The 19,787-nt window shown below is 27.0% G+C and overlaps 1 pseudogene; it reads left to right on the top strand.

Moving 5' to 3' along the window:
* The first annotated feature begins 13,150 nt into the window (after nt 1–13,150).
* LOC132933324 (uncharacterized) overlaps nt 13,151–19,787 on the top strand; it is a 28,272-nt pseudogene continuing 21,635 nt past the window's right edge.

Raw genomic sequence — 19,787 nt, 5'->3', positions numbered from 1 at the left:
AAAAATTATTGTATCTATATTTCTTCTTAAAATTGTATAATAAAATAAAATATATCACTATACTTACGTTACTCAAACCAGGTATACGACATGTCCAAACCTTGTAGTTCCATGAACCATCTAGATTTTTCAATGGTCTAGCAACAAAACCCTGTAGTTAAAAAAAATTCAACTATTATTTACATTATAATATTTAGCTATATTTTATCAGCCACATTTTTATATTGGTTATCAGTTAAATTAAGGTTTTTTTAATGTTTAATTACTTACAAATGGATGATTTTTCCTCCATTCACTACGTTCAATTTTCAATCGATTTAATGCAATATCAGTCATTTTTCTATAAAAAAACAGTATAACTCATAATATAATATTTAAATAAAAGTACCTACAAACAAACATAAACTGATATTATATTAAATGAACAATTATTAGTCTACATTAGTACTATTATTAACTTGTTACGTTGACTAATTCCTACTAGATTATGTTCAACATATTTATATTATAACACGTTTGAAACATTAAGATTAAATATTAACTCTAATAATTATTAACTAGTATTTTAGGATTCAAATTTATAACGCTTTCGAGGCAGTTATACGCTTATTATGTAGTGATTTAAATGAACGTAACTTACATATTTTCTGGATCTGATGGACGATTTATGGCACACGATATGAATTTCGTTGGGACTGATAAGTAGATGTAAATCCTAAACGATTGGACGACGGTATTGAACCTGCGGAAGATTTCAGTTAGAAAATGAAAGGCGAACGCAGAACAAACATCAAAAATACAAGCGGCCCCAATAGATACTGAATAGGTAGGTACACGTTGTTGGTACAATCATATAAGCATGACAAAAAAAACAGGAATGTCAGCCATAGAAAATATAAGAATGGATAGGATATAAGAACTTATCACAAGAGAATAAAGTGATAATTTTTAAGGTTATAAGAGGCAAATATTGATATGATAAATTCTAATAAATAATAATGATTAATATTTAACAACTATTTAAACTAACTGTACAAATACGTTCGTGAAGTTGGCCACCTAAGTACTGGAATTGTTTTAAAAACTGTGCCATTATTTTCAGGTTATTTGCAAGTATTTTCAAATCTGTATTTAGATTTGCAAGTTCGAACTTTCACCGTAAACGAAAAAAATTAAAATTTGGGCATACCTTACCCCCATACTGCCCCTCTCCGCCAATTTTTACCGATTACTTCGAAATCAACACCAAACGTAATCTAATGATGAGTTAACATTCGTAAGTCTATATTTAAAATTTTGAAATTACCCAAACGACCACTATGAGCTTAGAAGTTCTGATGCGAGCTCATCCAAGTTGGCCCATAACATCAAAATAGGTATCAAACGAAAGATAATGATAAGCAAGTATTTTCAAGTCCATTTTTAGATTTTGCAAGTAACTCGGATGGCCAGTAAGAGCTGTTAAAGTGACGAGGTTAGCCCACCCAAGTTCACCTAAAACTTTGAAAATGGCACCAAACTATAGCTGTGGAGGTTATACACGTTCATTAGCCTTGGAACCGTTACCAACAATATATGTATAATATTTATATTACATATTTTGTCAGAACTGCACTTTAAGCTTAATCGATCGCAGTACCTACGATAAGTGATGAACATATTTGCACATATTTGCACACATGCAAATTAACCAAAAGTTGGCAAAAAGTTAAATTGATTAACTTGATTCATCTGCATGTTCACAATGTTGACAACTAGTATAAAATATGCATAATTGTATAAAAATGGCCAATTAAAATAAAAAATAAATCAACATTTAATGAAAAAAAAATGTCTTTTACATAATAAATATAAAATAATGAAAAAATCTATATAAATTAATAAAAAAGCCAAGTCAAATAAAATAAATCTGCATTTAATAAACAAAATGTTATTTGAAAATATATACATATAAAATTTATAAAAAAATATATTTCGTATAAGAAAATCTTAAATGAATAAAAAAGCCTTGGTAAATAAAAAATCTATATTGATTAAAAAAAAAGGTTATGTTGAAAAAAAATCTAAATTTGTAAAAAAAAAATACAAGTAAAATATTATAAATTACTAGCTGACCCGGCAAACGTTGTTTTGCCATATAAATAATTTCCTAGTAATTTCTTTAATTGTTCTTCTGTTCTTTCGGATCTGTTATTTCGCAAGTTTCGAGCTTTACTTGTACTGCGGCTCAAATCAGCCCCTTTGCGTTTTCTTGGCATTGCTCACTGTACAAAACATCTAATATATAAAATTCTCGTGTCACAGTTTTCGTTGCCATATATATTGTTTATTCATCAAGTGTAGTAACGTTGACAATTGTACATAATGTATGTTTTGTACGGTGAGCAATGCCAATAAAACGCGAAGGGGCAGATTAAAAGGAAAAATGATTAAATTGCTAAAATGGCTATGAAATAATAAGGGTTGATCGTAGAAGAGTGAAAATTGAGGATTGTATGTATTTTTGTATGTTGTATCTATTATTTTTTTTTTTTTTATATATATAACCAATACCTTAGCAACCATTTATAAACAATTATTTCTACCCTAAATTATCAAAATCCCTGTTTGAGCACTTCTTTTATTTTTTTCTGGACAACCCTTATCACTTAGGGGTATGAAAAATAGATGTTAGCCGATTCTCATACCTACTGAATATGCACGAAAAATTTCATCAAAATCTGTCAAGCCATTTTGGAGGAGTATGGCAACGAAAACTGTGACACGAGAATTTTATATATTAGATTTAAAAAACTAGCTGAACCTGTGCACTTTGTTGTCCGTAAAAAAATCGCCTCTTTAGGGGTTCAAAAAATCTTTTCCTAAAGCACGGGGAAATTATAATATTAATCTATCCTGAAAATTTCAGCCAGATCCGTTCAGTGGTTTGGGCACTGCGTTAATTTGTCAGGGGAATAATAAATTTCCTTTATATATACATATAAATTAAAAAAAAAATTTCAAATAACAATATTTAAATATCTTACCATAGCAAAATGTATACAATACTGAAACTGACAATAGGTACCATACATAAAAAAAACTTTGAATAAATTAAAATGGCCGTCGTCCGTGGTCAATGGATTGTTTTTGTTTTTATAATGTCGTAACAAAGAGGGATACACGTTGTAAAAATTCTATAAGATTACGGATACGGTTTTAACTTTTAGAGTTAAATACTTCATATCCTAGGGATACAGTGGCCCAATTAGCTGATCAAGTGTCGGCACTAGAATAAGGAGACCAAACTCCTCTTCTGATAACGTCCCGAATTGAGTAGCACGATCATTACACGACCAAAGGTTGCACTGCGTAGTATAGGAATTTTTTTTTTGTATTTTTATGAAAATATATGAATTGTTTTGGCTTATTTTAACATTATCAAGGCCATGAGCCTTTTTAGATTTCGTAGCGTGTACTATATTACGCATTTATACATGTGCATATGTGTATATTTCATAAGTACTCAACATTCTTGAGAAACAAACTTGAGTGTAACGATACATATCGGTATAAAACGATCGTTCAATAAAACACATGTATATGTTTTATCAAATCGTATCGATCTCAGACATACTGTGAACATCACAGATATGTAGGTATAAAATAACTAAATATTATATAATTTAATTATATACACAATAATAAAAAAATATTTATGAAACATGCCTATAAATAAAAGCGTAATCGTACGAACTATTAAATCTAATAAGGATCATGGTTGAAAATAATGAATACATTTTCAAAACATCTAAATGTAAACATTCACCTCTCAAGAGGACACTACAGTAGCGGTGTCAGAGAAGGGGGGCATTGACGCCTCTGTTATAATCCAAGAGGGCAAAAGTATACTTTTAAGTAAGTATACTACATTAAAAGTAAAGGGTATACAATCGTAAATTACGTTGAATTTATACGTTTACCGTTTACGTATTCAAAATATTGGTCTCATTATCATGAATGTGCGTAATAATATTTATTATTATTATTATTATTATCGATTTATTATATTTTATTAATATAACATAATACATAATAAACATATTGAGTAATTTTTATTTATATATTGTTACGTAAGAATATAACTTAAAGTATAAAGTAGATACATTTTCTTATATTTATTTATATATTGTTACTTTTGAATATTACTTCAGGTATAAAGTAAATATGTCTTATATTTTTTTTCAATATATAAATGTATAAATATAATGTATTTATATTTATATTATACTAAAATTATACCAATACATTTATATAATTCGTATATCAAAATATATTACCTATATCAACATTAAAATAATAAAATATTAAGAAAGGTTTTCTGTTTTAAATCACAAATAAATATATAATAGTTGTTAGGCATTATTTGTTTTACCCCCTTCCCCCCCTCATTGAAAATAGTTCCTGCGTTACTGCGCTAAACCCACATCTGTTGTTTCCATCTTACAAATTTAAGACATTGCAAAAACGGTTTTGCATGGGTAAGTACTACTAAGACTGTAGTCCAAGTTCAGCAACCAAATGTTCACACTACTGTAACGATTATCGTAATCGACATCGTACATTTCTCCCTACGTTGAGCACGGCTAATATGCTGAGTGTTAGTAATGACAAATGTGTATATATGTATGAAATATATATTATGCTGACGCGATGTTTAGCTCACATCGTGTAAATAACCGACCTGGACGCCTGGCGGGAGGCTGTTATGATAGTGTCTACAGTGAGGTAGTCGATAGAATATAGTCGGTGGTTGATAGTTGGATGGTCAAGAATGAAGAGTCATAGTCGGTGGTCGATAGAGGAACTCGAGGACTGACAACGACCTGAAGAGAAGGACCTGTGGACGACCAGCTCAACCCACATTTGGACATCGGCACCCACGACACACCATGGACCGATCGGTAGCCTGGAGTTATAATTTATAATAATTATTATTTATATTTATTTATTTATTTATATTTATTTATAAGTATACTTTCAATGTTGTAACTTGTAATAAATAATAATAATACATCAATAACAGATATATATATATATACATTACGTTGAGTACTTGCTTCATATAAGGTAACCCTGATTCCTAGTAATAATATCACACACCGAGGTCGAGTCTCCGAGACCTCGTTAATATAAACAGAACGACACCGGAACGGGTAAGAGCCCAGGTAAAGAGGAGAACCTAACCGATTTCGATAAAAATTTCAGGGCATATTAAGATTCATATGTAGATGGTTTCTGTGAGGTTTGTACGCTGTGCGATATGTGGTTCCGGAGTTATGGCCTCTTAAGTTAGTACGATGTTTCGCGCGCGCGGTTTCAGCGTACGACGTGCGTGCGTGTGTTTCCATGCGATAACGCGAATAGGTTATTATTATTATCTATTAATAATCAGTTATTTATCGACGTCGTACGCGGAATGCGTACAATACTAATAATATGTGATAATCGAGATAATAATATAATTTGTATCGCTATTTTTGTTCGCTTCAATTTCCGAACCGATTTCGATGAAAATTTCAGGATATATTAAGATTGATATGTAGATGGTTTCTCTGAAGTTTTTACGCTGTGTGATAAGTGGTTCCGGAGTTATGGCTATCATTTTATATATTAGTATAGATAAAAATGAATGTTTGTCTGTAGATTAGACCTCTGGGGAAAAGATAGGCTAATTATAAAAAGTGTTAAATTTGTTTTTTTTTTATTCATCGGATTTCAGTACGGTTGCGTTAGGCTTTTGCATTAATTGATTATATAAATCCTCCGTATGTGGAATTAAGTAAAAACGACAAACTTAGTACTACAATTTTGATACTTTAGAGTTAAATCGTACACTTACGTACAAACAGCACGCCGGGGTCCGCGATCTACCGCAGGTAGATTGCCTACCTGATAATGTACTGCCGCGAATCAGAACTTTTATCCCGGGCAACAGAAAAGTTAAGATAAATTTTGAACACCATACACCATACGCCGAATATTAAATAACGAATTGAACAAAGTTTGAGTAATATAGAATTGGTACATTTAACGGGCAACGAAGTGCCAGCGGGATCAGCTAGTTTAAATATAAATGTTTGTAGCAATAACCAGTTACGTCCGGATGTATTTGGTTTTTGCACTCAACATAAATGGAAAAATCAGTTTTATTATTTTTATTTCAATACTATTCGTTGGACGTATTCGGTTTTCGCACCGATCAACTATTTCTATATCAAAACATGATTTTTTAAAAAAAAATATGGACATATCTGGTTATTGCACCGGAGTCTTCATTTACTGTGCAACGTCGTTTTTATTTTTCGATGTCAGAACTCAAACAAAAGTCATTCAAGTTTGGAAAACTCGAAAATAGTTCATTTTTAAACTTGAATAACTTTTTTTTAGTTCTGATATTGAAAAAATAAAAAGCGTTGCACAGTAAATGTTCTCTTCTTTCTATTGTGAAAATTTGGTTTCTTATCTTGAACTAAAGCCTGAGTGGTTCCTACCGACGAAAAACCGTATTTTCAATGTTTTACATATTTTGTAAGACGGATACAACACATACAGGTGTAGCGTCCTCTTAAGGTGACCCTGTCTTCATATTTTCTTTATAACGGGTTGGGCAATAATTTGAAAAACTTATTTTATCCACCAATTTCAAAAAGAGTTGAATAACGATATTGAACGATGGAAGTGCATTCAAAAACAATAAAAAGCATACATAAAAAGGTGGGTAAGTGGATGTCGCTCTGCTGTACGGTAGGTTACAAGTGGGTCACTGTAATGGATGGTGTCAAATTTTAATTCAATGATATAATATCATTGTACCTATAAGAAAAACGACTCTGAGCGAAAACGGTCAGTCAGCCTAAGATATTACCAAGTATATTTGATGATATTATTGTGAATAAAGTAATTTATATATAACCTATTTACGTGGAGCCTTGTTTTCAATTTTCAATCCTTATAGCTATAAAAGTTGAACATTTTATAAATTTTAAGCTACAAAATAATTGTTAAATTTTAAATTTGATCAATTTTGTAAAAACTCGAACTTTAAATGCTTATAAAAAAAATGGGACCTATGTATATTTAATACTTTTCAACTGCTATTGTAACATTATATCAGGAGCCTTGCATTACATTTTCACGCTTTTTTACCCAACAAATAAAATTTTATTGATATTTATAGAAAAAAAAACTAAAAAAATTGAAAACTGACTATGTCTTTCAACAGCCCAAAAAGAGTCAAAATATTTTCAAAATTTGATGGTATATAGAAAATGCTAATATAAACATTCAGTGAAATTTTCAAGTATCTACAGTCATTCATTTTTTAATTATAACAAAATAAGAAAATCGTTACATGAGAAATCGAGTGAATGTCAAATGTTGTAAAAATAAGAATTACAAAGGCTCATAAAAATTAATTTGAGTTTCTTGAAGACATTTTTTTTTTTTTGATAAAGGTAGACAAACTTAAGAGGATCTTGTTTTACATTTTCAAATCTTAGATTTAAAGAAAATTACTTATGAACTTCTAACTAAAATAATTTGCAAATGTTCATTCTTACGTATTTTGTCAATATTTGAACTTTAAATGCTTATAAATAAAAACTGTGACTAAGGATTTTTAATTTTTTTATCTGCCTTTGAAACAATAACCTAGGATTCCATTAAATTTTCAAGCTTTTTTAACCAACAAATAAAATTTTATTGATATTTATAGAAAAAAAAATTAAAAAAAATGGAAACAGAAAATGTCCGTTAACAGCTCAAAATAAGTCAAAATATTTGGAAAATGTTATGGTGTATAGAAAATGCTAATATAAACATTCAGTCTACATTTCATGTACCTAGGGTCATTTGTTTTAGATTTTGTGTACAAATTCCCGTTTTTCTTTTATTTTTGTTTTGATTTTCACGGCGCTTTTGAAAACTACTGAGAAATTTTTACTTTTTACCCCCTATAGTACCAACTATATTCACTTTACTGTCAGAAAATATAATATTGAAGAAAATTTAAGCATTTTTGCTGTCTTAAAAGGTGATGACAGACACAAAAAAAAATAATAATAAAAAAAAAATTTAAATCAATACATTAATCGTTTCACTCAGAATCCAGTGGTAGACTGGAAGAAAAAATCATAATTTTAGAGGCCCTCAATATACTAATGGCCTTTTTTTATAATTTATATATATTTTTTTTGTAAACACAATTTAGCTTTTAAATTTTTAATTAATTGATATAAAACAAAATAAAATAACTGTTGTAAATTTGTTAGTTAGAGTATATCTCAAGTAATTGTTATGTATATAATTTAAACTACAATTAATTTGATTTTAATAAGGAAGTTTATCATTTAATAAATCACTTTTAGTTTTTAACATATTAATAATATCATCATTATCAATACTAAATAAAACATTTTTTTCGACTGCCATCATTATAAATGCGTCCAATTTTTCTTCACCCATTGAATTTCTTAGACGAATTTTAGTTATTTTTAATATAGAGAAATTATCTTTTGCATGCTACCTATATTAATAATTTTAATAGAAATTTAGTTAGATCTTTAAAATAAAATACATACAAATTATTGGAACATTCTAACTGTATACTTACTTTGTACCTACATGGTAATGTCAATAAGTATTGATATGCCACGGTCAAGCAATTATAATATCCATTACCTACTATATAAATTATATTTTAAAAGAACATCTGGGTTTTTATGTTTAATATTACATACTTATTATTTATTAGATTTAGATATTATTTTAATTTATAATTTCACAATAATAATATTTAAAATTTATATTTTATACGAGCAGCGGCCCACTGTTACCAGTGGTATCCCGGTCGTCCAGTCCACCACTGTAACAAGTCAAAAAATTTGGAAAATGTTATGGTGTACAAAAAATGCTAATTTAAACATTCAGTCAAAATATCATGTACCTACGGTCGTTTTAGAGTTAAACCAAAAACCAAATTCGATTTTCTCAAGAACAGATTTTGCGTAAAAATTCCCATTTTTCCTTAATTTTTCTTTTGTTTTTCACGTCGCTTTTCAAAACTACTGGGAAATGTTTACTTTTGACCCTCTCAAGTACCAACTAGATTCACTTTCCTATCAGAAAAGATATTGTTGAAGAAAATCCAAGCATTTTGACTGTCCTAAAAAGTGATGACGAACACAAAAATAAAAAAAAAACTATTTGAACTTTTTATTTTAACTAACTTTAACTTGAGTTTTATTCCTATAATAATTTTGAAAACATATTTGAATTTATTATGAAGTCTTTTTTGAATCCTTCGAATCAGAATAATAAAAAAAAAAATTTCAAACTAATAAATAAACTAATCAATAAAATATATAAGTTTTTATCTTTAAATATAAATACAAAATTCTTCGTAAATATACCTTTTTTTTCTGATAATATTTTCTATACATTTTCAAATGTATAATCTCTAAGTTCTTCGTAAATATACCTTTTTTTTCTGATATATATAATATTACAAAGCAGAGGCCTGGGAGACCGCCCATCGAATTTTTCCATTGGTCGTCTCAAAAATTTTGATTGAGTGCCACAAAAGAAATCAGTTTTCCCTCCGTTCTTCTCTATAGCAGTACAAAAAATCGACACGGGAGCGCCACACGGGTCTCTGCTTTATAGTTTTAGATTAGTTTAATTAACACAATAAAAAAAAATTATAATTTAGTGGAATGTCACGATTAGGCACGTACACTGCAGCCTGCAGGGGAGTGTTTTGAGTGTTCTAACACCCCCGAAAAATTTGGTTTTTGTATGGTTATTTACTTATTTTATTTTGTTAATCGTCATATTATACATTATAGGCAAGTATATTATACTTTATAATTAAATTATTATATGATTATATTATAAAATAATTACATTGTGTTTGTGAAAAACTGTCTAAAGCAAAATAAAAATTTAATACAAACAAATTAAAATAATTAATAATATAATTTGAACAAAAATAAAAATACTTAAACAGGATTTATAAATAAAATAAAATTATACCTATTGTGTATTCACGTGGGTACAAAAGAATTCTAAAATGTACACAGACACAGGAAATACCTAAGCGGCTAAACTATACATGATGGAATAACAATTACTGCGGATAAGAGTATATATTATAATAACAACATTATTAAATGTACATAGAGACATAGAAGTTAATTATGAAGATATTCATAACATAATCGCTAAAACTTCATGAAATTAGATTTAGTATTGTCATTTTTTGGTTGTATCAATGTTTATATTTAAAAAAGTATTATAAGTAGGTTTTCTGCGTACGTCACTGGTCACAATGTTTAAGACATTTCTCATTCATACAAATGTATTAATGCATGCACCTATTGTATCTATTTGAGTAAAATGTGTATTCAAATATCACTATCTAAACCAAGTATTTAAACAAGTATTACAAATACTGTTTTGGACATATTTGTATGAAAAAATAAAAATTTTATTTTATTCATTTTAATTACATTTCAGATTGATTTTTGATAATTTGATAATTATTATAATTGAATTTTATAATTTTACTCATTAACAACTAATTTATTTTATTCAGTATTAAATTATTTCAGAATAACAATATAACACCTTTCTTTAATATTTTAAAAAATGTTCAGTATAAAATGAAATAGGTAGTACAAAGATTTAATGATATACTTAAATCTGACATTAGAATCTTAAATTTGTATTAATTAATTATTGATTTCAAATTTGATTTTTCTACTTGTATAGTTAAAAGAGTATTGCTAGTCAAATATTTGTACTTGTTCTTATATAATTTTTTTTTTAAATATTTGAAATGTTTTTAAAATACTTTTGAAATAAATGTATTTGTATCTGTATTCAAACACAATTGTATAAGTATTTTTTACAAGACTGCTTTACCAGCGATTAAGCCAATAAAAAAGCAAATGATATTGTAGTTAATAATAAAATAATAGTTCATAAATAAAGACATGTTTTTAATTGTAGTTAAAAAATTATAATTTATTATTCATATAAAATTTTATTGAGTATGATGTTAATAATTAACATAATTGATTGTGTTGTACTGAAAATATGAATAAAAAGCTGTATATTTTTGCTCCTTAATCGATCTAGTAGTGAACTTAACTCAAGTAATATTTTCAATCAACTATTAGGCCAAGTGTTTACAGCTTACCCACGTTGTTGGTACTATTATTTTAAAATATACAGAAAAATTGATTTTATTCTTTTGGTGTAACTTAAAAACTAATAACCGTAGACTCTTTAAATATTCACCAAATATTTGTATTAGAATTTTTAGATTCTGAGAGGAGCAATAAAGCTAGTGGTTTTACAATAGTGTTTATTTTAGATTCTGAATGGAGCGAGGAAGCTAGTGATTTTACAATGGTGTTTATTTATTTTTCTATTTTTATCCTGTATACAAAATTCTTACCAGAAGGACTATTTCAACATCTTATATTTTAACAAATTGGATCAAGATGGTACTTTAAAGAGGTCATTTTTAGATTAAAATAAAATAAGAATAAAATAAATGTAATCACTTATCACTATTGATCACGGCAAATCGAATGAATTATGCCACTATGCCGCCATTCAAGAATCTATGCAACAACCAGATTATTATTATTAATATTATACTACAAAAACAATTTTATGAAAGCAAAATGCTTACGCTTAATGCAAAGAGGTTATAATATGAACATAAGATGTAACCAAAATTGTATGTTTTGAAGGACCCTAGTATATATTTCAGTGTCTGGTTGTGCAGGGGATACTCGTGATATGCGTGCCCAGAACTTAAAGGGATTTCCATTTTACTGCCCGTCACTTTTTTGGATTCCCGCTTTACTGCCCAGCACTATGTTTTTTCATACTATATAATTTAATTCAAATTTAACACCATCCATTACAGTGACCCACTTGTAAGTTACAAGTGGGTCACTGTAATGTTATATAGTAGGTTACAAGCTGTAACCTACTATACAGCTGAGCGGTATCCACTTTTAATATTAAATTTGGTTGTCTTTTAAATAGAATATATGTAAACCATGATAAAAGAGAATCATTAATGCCATATATTGTTTTAAATTTGAAAATTAATAGTTGTGATCACTGTTATTTTATGGTCACTGTCTATTAATATTTCAATGTTTTGTAATGACTAATGACCATATATTTATTATAAAATTAATATATTATCTAATGATAATTAATTTGTTTGACTGATACTATCAATCATTTTAATTTGGCTTTATTTATGAAATGTGTTATAATTTATGTTAATAAAATATAATTGATAATGAAAAAATAATAAATTTCAAAAAATTAAATCCAAACTAATTATTAGCTACAATATATTAAATAGATACATTAATATTGTCATATAATTGGCATAGTTTAAGCCTTATTGATAATGTTGTAGTCATATTTTGTTACATAACATTTTGGTAGATAAATGTAACGATAAAATAATTAACCAAATTAATGCTAGGAATGTTTCTACTATTTCAGCTCTTATTTGGACATCACAGGTACAAGTCGTTTTCAACTTACTACAATAGTGCGCTATCTATGTCTTAATTTCTATTACCTTTCCATTTAATAATGTCTAAAAGTTGTGCAAAATGTCTTGAAAAACTTACACATAATGAGGATATGGTCAAGTGTTCAACATGTGACAGTTTTTCACAATTTTAGTGTGTGGGCTATTTTGAAAAGTTTAAAAATAAATTACCATGAGCATTCGGACTTAAGTAATTTTTATTATTTGTATTTTATTATGTTGATTTTAAATAACTAATAATATAATTAGTATAAAGTAATAACGACCTAACAATATATCAATAGATACTCAGAATAATTATAGCCTAAAGCTTAATACCTACTTACAGTTGATAATTTATATTCGAATTTTCAGTTGAAACAATAATTAACATTGAAAAATACCTCAATAATGAGTAAACAGCAATCCACATCCACTAGTGGAATAGTGAACACAAGAATGGCTAATATTAAACCAAAATAGTCCTATATTACTCAATATTTTGAGCAATTAACTGATACATCAACTAAAAACCTTATGTTTAAGTGTCTTCTTTGTGGCAGTAAAGAGAAACAGATTTCCACATCGAATACATCAAATTCAAATTTGAGAACTCATATTAAAGTATGTAAATCATTATTTAAAATACATAATAGTATAATACTATACGTCTATACTACTATAGGTAGTAACCTCATGAAGAGTTTATAATATTTGGGATATTTAAAGTAGTTCTTAGTTAGTACATAAATTAAATAGTGCTTGCATCGAGGTAAATCAAGGGAAGGAGTACCTAATTATTCTTTTTTTTAAATATCTTACTGTCCATACTAGTTAATATAATCTATTCAACGAGTTCAGTTATATAGATAGGTAATTAGGTATCTTCGCATAGGTACATAGATTTTTTTTACACTGCGTCCCCCATTGAATTTTTTTCGAATTCAAGTAGGAACATAAGTACTAATGGTTAAATAAATGGTATATTATACAAATGGTTAAATAAATGAACTTGATATAATATTTCACCACATTTTAGACATAAACATATTTTAACTATTGTTAATTTTGGTTGTGTTAGCACTTAGCAATAACCATAAATAATAAATTTAAAAAGGTTGATGATAGATAATAATATAATATTATGTAATAAATGTTTCTGTACCTATGATTTATTGAAATATTAAACATAATCACTGAATACATTAGAATACCTACTGAATAAATATCCCTGTAAAACTAAAACTTAGGTAATAATTATAATTATGTTCTTATGGATTTATCTGGTTTTCAGATTGTGCATTCAAAAGAGTTAAACTATTTTAATAATTGTGCAAAAAAAATATCAACTATGTCAAACATGGTTGAATTTAATAAACAATTGAAGCTGTGTGACGTGGGTAAAATACCAGTCAGAAAATTAAGTGATGGCAAATTTAACAATGCTAATTTAAAACTGATTATTGAAACAATTTCTCCATTTTCCCTTATTGAGCACCCTGCTTTTATAACATACTGCAAATTAACTTCAAACAAGATTCCGGTTTTAAGACGAGCATTAGTTCATAGAATTGAAACTTTGTATGGTAAAATGATTGAAGAAATGATAACTGATTTTGAAGAGATAAAGTATGTATGCTTAACATGTGATTGTTGGAGTATATTTCATAGGTAAATATTGTAATATGATTATTTTATAACATAATTTTTTTGTTTTAAAAAAATGTCATTACTATCTCAGTTAATATTATTACTAAATTAAATTGTACTTATATAGGTAGTTATTACCAGGGCTTGACATTTCATACATCTGCATGTTTATTTTGCTACACAGGAAAACGTGCTAACCGAGATACAAATCCGTTTCATAACAATAGTAATAATAATATGAAGTTTGATAGTGCATGTTTTTGCATGTTTTGGGTGTTAAGGCATATTTGGCATATAGTTGATTTTTTACAGTCGTTAGTGCATATTATTTCATATAAATATTTTTCAGACAAATATTTGAAAAGTTTCTTGTTTTTATTTACTTTTCCGTTAACAAAATGATAGTGTTTTGATTTATTTTTATTCAGTGTGTGTGTGACTACCTAGTGTCCTAGTACATACCTATTTAGATTTTATGCGTTTTACGTAGTACCGCAGAAACAATGTAATCGCTACCACTATCATCCTCCACCATACAAAGTTTGTCGTCAAAACGAACCTGTACACGCGTGCAGCTTCTCACCAACCCGCATTTATAATTTTGTACATTTGTACAGTAATAACAGTATATTTATCTAGTATCTAGTACTTGCACTTTTCTTGCACTCGCCGATGAGTTTACTCATATCAGTCGTATACTCGTATGAGTTCGTCCGTCCAATTTCTTGTTTTAGTGTTTTCGTGTGAGGCATAGGTACCGTGCACAGTATTATTCATATTTTATTAATTTAAACAATGCCAAAAGAAAAACAAATAGTTGCAAAATTTTGTGGTGGAATTAGTAATTGTATAAATTCATGAATTTATTCTTATTATTTTAAATTTTGCTCAAGATTTTTTTACCCTATGCATATTTTGAGTGGATAATTTAAAAATGTTAGGGCATATAAATGCATATTTTTGAACTTTTTAGTGCATGTTTTAATGCATATTTTGATAATTTTTAGTGCATGAATGCATGCTTATTTAGGCATTTTTTAGTGCATGAAGTTACGATCCCTGGTTATCACGTATAAGTTATATTATGTATTTGATTTACAACATAATTTAAAATTTTTCATTTATGATATTTAACATGGACAGACAGTTTAGTTTTAATTTCAATAATATTAGTAATACATAAGAATAAAATTCTAGGTATTTTTTTTTGTTTAAACATATAATATTTATTAACATAGAGTTGCTTTTCACTATTCAGCCTATAAAAAAGTAATAAATATTGAGTCATTTTTTTTTCTCATGAAAGTAAAAATAAAATTTCAAATTAGTAACAATTATACTTTTAATTTCCATTGTAAAATATAGATAAAATTAAGATTATTACTTCATATTTGATGTTACTAATTTATGTATTTATTAAGACTTAGTACAATAATACAAATTATTATTATTATAACATCATTATAATGATATTGTTGTTTTTAACTATATTATGTTTTTATTTTGTTATTATAGATCATATATTGGCTTCACTGTCCACTGGCTTAATCCCAAAACACTTGAAAGTTACTCCAAAGGGCTTGCACGTAGATGTATTTTTGGCAGAAATACATTTGATAACCTGGCAGAATGTATAGACAAAGTAATAAATGAGTTTAAGCTCAAAAACAAAGTCACTTTAATAGTTACAGATAATATTGCTAATTTTGTTAAAGCTTTTAGGTAAGTAAAATGTTATGTTTTATATTAAGTACCTACCTACCTACCTAGCTAGTTACCTACCTAGTATATTTTCATTTTTCAGTGATCTGGTTTTTTTTCTCATTAATTAATTTATTTTATTTGTATTAATTTTAGAGTCTTTAACAGTGACAAAGAACAAGGTACAGTAGATGATGGAATTGATGTTACTGACTTAAATGAGATTCCTGTGAATGTTGAAGAAACAGATTTATTAGAAATCCAGGATATTGAAAGTTCATTTTGTTTTTCATCGCCACCTCATCAAATATGTGCAGCCCACACACTAAATTGAATTGCTACTGTTGATGCTAATGATGCTTAAAAAGATGTTGCATATAAAGCAATAAGTAAAAAAGTATTTTTGAAGTGACAAGCTATATTTAATAAGCAAAATCAATCAACATTGAGTGCTGACAAAATAAAAGATCACCTTGGACGTTATATTATTACTCCTAATGCCACTAGGTAAATAAAATAATTATTTAATTCAATAAATAATAAATATAAAATATCTATCTAAATTAGTTTACATTATGCATACATTTTTATAATAAGTAATAGGTATATATCAATTAAAATTTGTTATAATTGATAATTTATTTAGTATCATGGTTAATGATATACATAATATTAGTAATTACTAATTTGTTCAATAATTACTTACTAATTTATTACTCATTATTCATTATTTTAGGTACTATTTCTGCCACTCATACAAATTAGATTAAAAATTAAAACCTTGTTTTTAATATGTTACTATTTTCATTAACAACTATTGTAACTTGTTATAGGTGGAATTCTTATTATGATGCCATGAAATGAGTAATGATCAATATTGATAAGATAAATGAACTTTGCATTAACTTGCAGTTGCCTCCTATCTCATCACCTCGCGAAGTTTTATTTTTAAAAGAATATTGTGAAGTATATTATATTTTTTTTTAAGTTTTATTTTTAATCTGAATTATTTTGAATTTTAAAATGATTATAAATATTTTATCAAATAGGTGATGAAACCAATAGCTAAGGCTTTGGATTTATTACAAGGTATGAAGTTTATTTCACTTGGATATTTGCTGCCAACAATTAATGCTATTCACAAAGCATTAAATGAAATTATCAATATGAATTTGTGTAAACCTTTAATTATTGTGCTAAAAAGAGGACTAAATAAAAGGTATTATAAATAATATTATGTATTATTTAAGTACTTGATGGCTGTTATAAATGTTTACTTCTTTATATTACTCAGGCTAATTATTGAAATGCTAAACCAAGTATTTTAAAATAATTATAGCCTATAGGTAGCATTTGTAACTGGTCTTTTAAATAAATATTATATATTTAATATATGTACCTATATTAATACCATCATACTTCTAGTTAATATAGTGTTTATCTTCCAACAGGTATTTATAATACCTACCTTCTACATTTTAAATAACATTTTGATTATAATCAAAACAATGAAAAATTTATAAAATGTGTGTAATAATATAATTGTTAAGAGGACACCAACTCGTATGCGTTGTCGCCGTCTTGCAAAATCATAACATAGCAAATTGTACGTTCTGAGTAATTAATTTATCTATTTTATATTTAATTTTATACAGAATTTACTAATTACCAAATTTAGAAGCAAGAATATTATCTAATATAGGTTTTTATATTTCAATTTTTAAGCGTGTTTGAGGATTTTAAATGTACGAATAATTTACTATTTTAAAATGATCATAACTGAAAATGAAAATGAAAATGTAAAAAAACCTGTCATTGGCTAGTTAATATTCATACTTTTAAATTTGGAAATAGCCAATAGGTCAATTTACCATAGAATTAAACATAAATTGTTTTCATAGGAAAACGATTCAATTTTATAAATGACCTATATTAAATGCTGAAATAAATTATGCATAATTATTTAATTTTCAGATTTAATAGTTGTATGGACTCCATATATGTCAAATATCTGCATGTTTAATTCCTAAGTTTAAGTTAAACTGGACAAATTCTAAAAATTGTCATGAAATTAAACAAACATTTTTGGAGTATATAACTGAGAATGCTCAACTAACAGAAACAAATTCTGCCATCACTACCACAACTGCACAGAGTAATGGTAGTGATTCTGAAGCTGACTTTTTTAGACTCAATAATTATGAAACCAATGTAGAAAATAATGATATCCAAATTATTGCAAATAGCTATTTTTTGAACACCTATATTAATATTACATTAGATTTTCCATTAGTTTTAAAAAATGCTTATATTCTATATAATACAGCAGTTCCTCTTCAGCTCATGTGGAACGTTTTTTCAGTGCTGGAGGTCAATTATTTAATAAGCGAAGAGGTATTGAACCGCTGATAAAAACTTTGAGATGACTCTTTTGCTAAAATGTAATAAATATTTTACTGAAGTATAAAGTTGGCTATATTTTCTAAAAGTTTTAGACTTTTAGTTCCCTGAAAAAGTATTCAGAGTTTAAAATTAATTACTTAAAAATTAATTAAGTAATTTAAGAAATACCATGTTATTTTTGTTTAATAATTTAAAAAAAATGTATAATACTGATCTGCATTAATAAATCAAAAGGTTGTATTTGTTTCGGCATTTTAAATTTTGTATGCTTTTCGTACCTACTACATAATTCTATTAATTCAGTACCAATGTATAGAAAAACTATTGGCTATTTCCTGTGTTCAATAATATTTATGATTTTTATTATTTTAAACCATATGACTGGGTATTTATATAGATATTATAAAAAAAAAAAAATAATAACTTTTAACTTTTAAGTTAATGAATTAATTGAAAATGTTCATATAACTTTTAACTTAACTGAGTTAAAAAAAAATTAGGTTTACTATTAACTTTAAACTTTTTAAACTGTTTTCCATTAACATAACTTAACTCAGTTAAAAATGATCATTAACTTGGATATTTGCAATGAACTAAACAATTTGTTTGTCAATGTAGGAAATAATTTAGATATATAGCTCGTAAATCGAAATAAAACTATATCTGAAAAAATATCTATAAACATTAATGAAAGTATATTCATTTACCCAAACAGTCGTGAGGAAATAATTAAACTTCACAGAAAAATAAAAATGTTACTTCTTTCTACAGTAAAAATCTGATGTCATATTCTTAAAAAAGTTTCCAAACCTATTTCTTTACCACTATCAATTGTTTTTAATAAAACCCTTTGAACTGGTACATATCCTTCTGCTTATTAAAAATATCTTGTGTTTCCATTATTTTAAGGAGGTGATAAAGCATATAGTTGAAATTACAAACCAATCTCCTAACCTTATCTTAAATTTGCAAAAAATATATTAAGTGCAGAATGCTTGATTCCTTTAATTAATTTGGTGTTAGAAAATGTTTATCTACTGAACATTCACTTTTAGAAGTTGATAATTTTGTCCTGAAAAATATCAATAACGTTTTAATGTTATTCAAATTTTTTTTGACATACATAAAGCTTTTGAAAGTGTAAATAATGAAATATTACTTAGAAAGTTATGCAAGATAGGTATCCTATCAATCACTACCGTATATCAAATAATCTTATTAAATCTTTTTTAAGTGACAGAACTCGGAAAGTAAATGTAGATAATTATTGTACTGATGATCACCATATATCGTGGCCTGCCACAGGGATCAGTATTAGGGCATTTATTATTCATTATATTTCTTATTGAAATTATTAATAATACTAAATTAATAAGTTTTGCTGATGATACAACTATACTTCTATCTGAACAAAATATAA

The sequence above is a fragment of the Metopolophium dirhodum genome, chromosome 1 (genome assembly GCF_019925205.1).
Source record: "Metopolophium dirhodum isolate CAU chromosome 1, ASM1992520v1, whole genome shotgun sequence".
Lineage (NCBI taxonomy): Eukaryota > Metazoa > Arthropoda > Insecta > Hemiptera > Aphididae > Metopolophium > Metopolophium dirhodum.
This window is presented reverse-complemented; position numbering and strand designations above follow the sequence as displayed.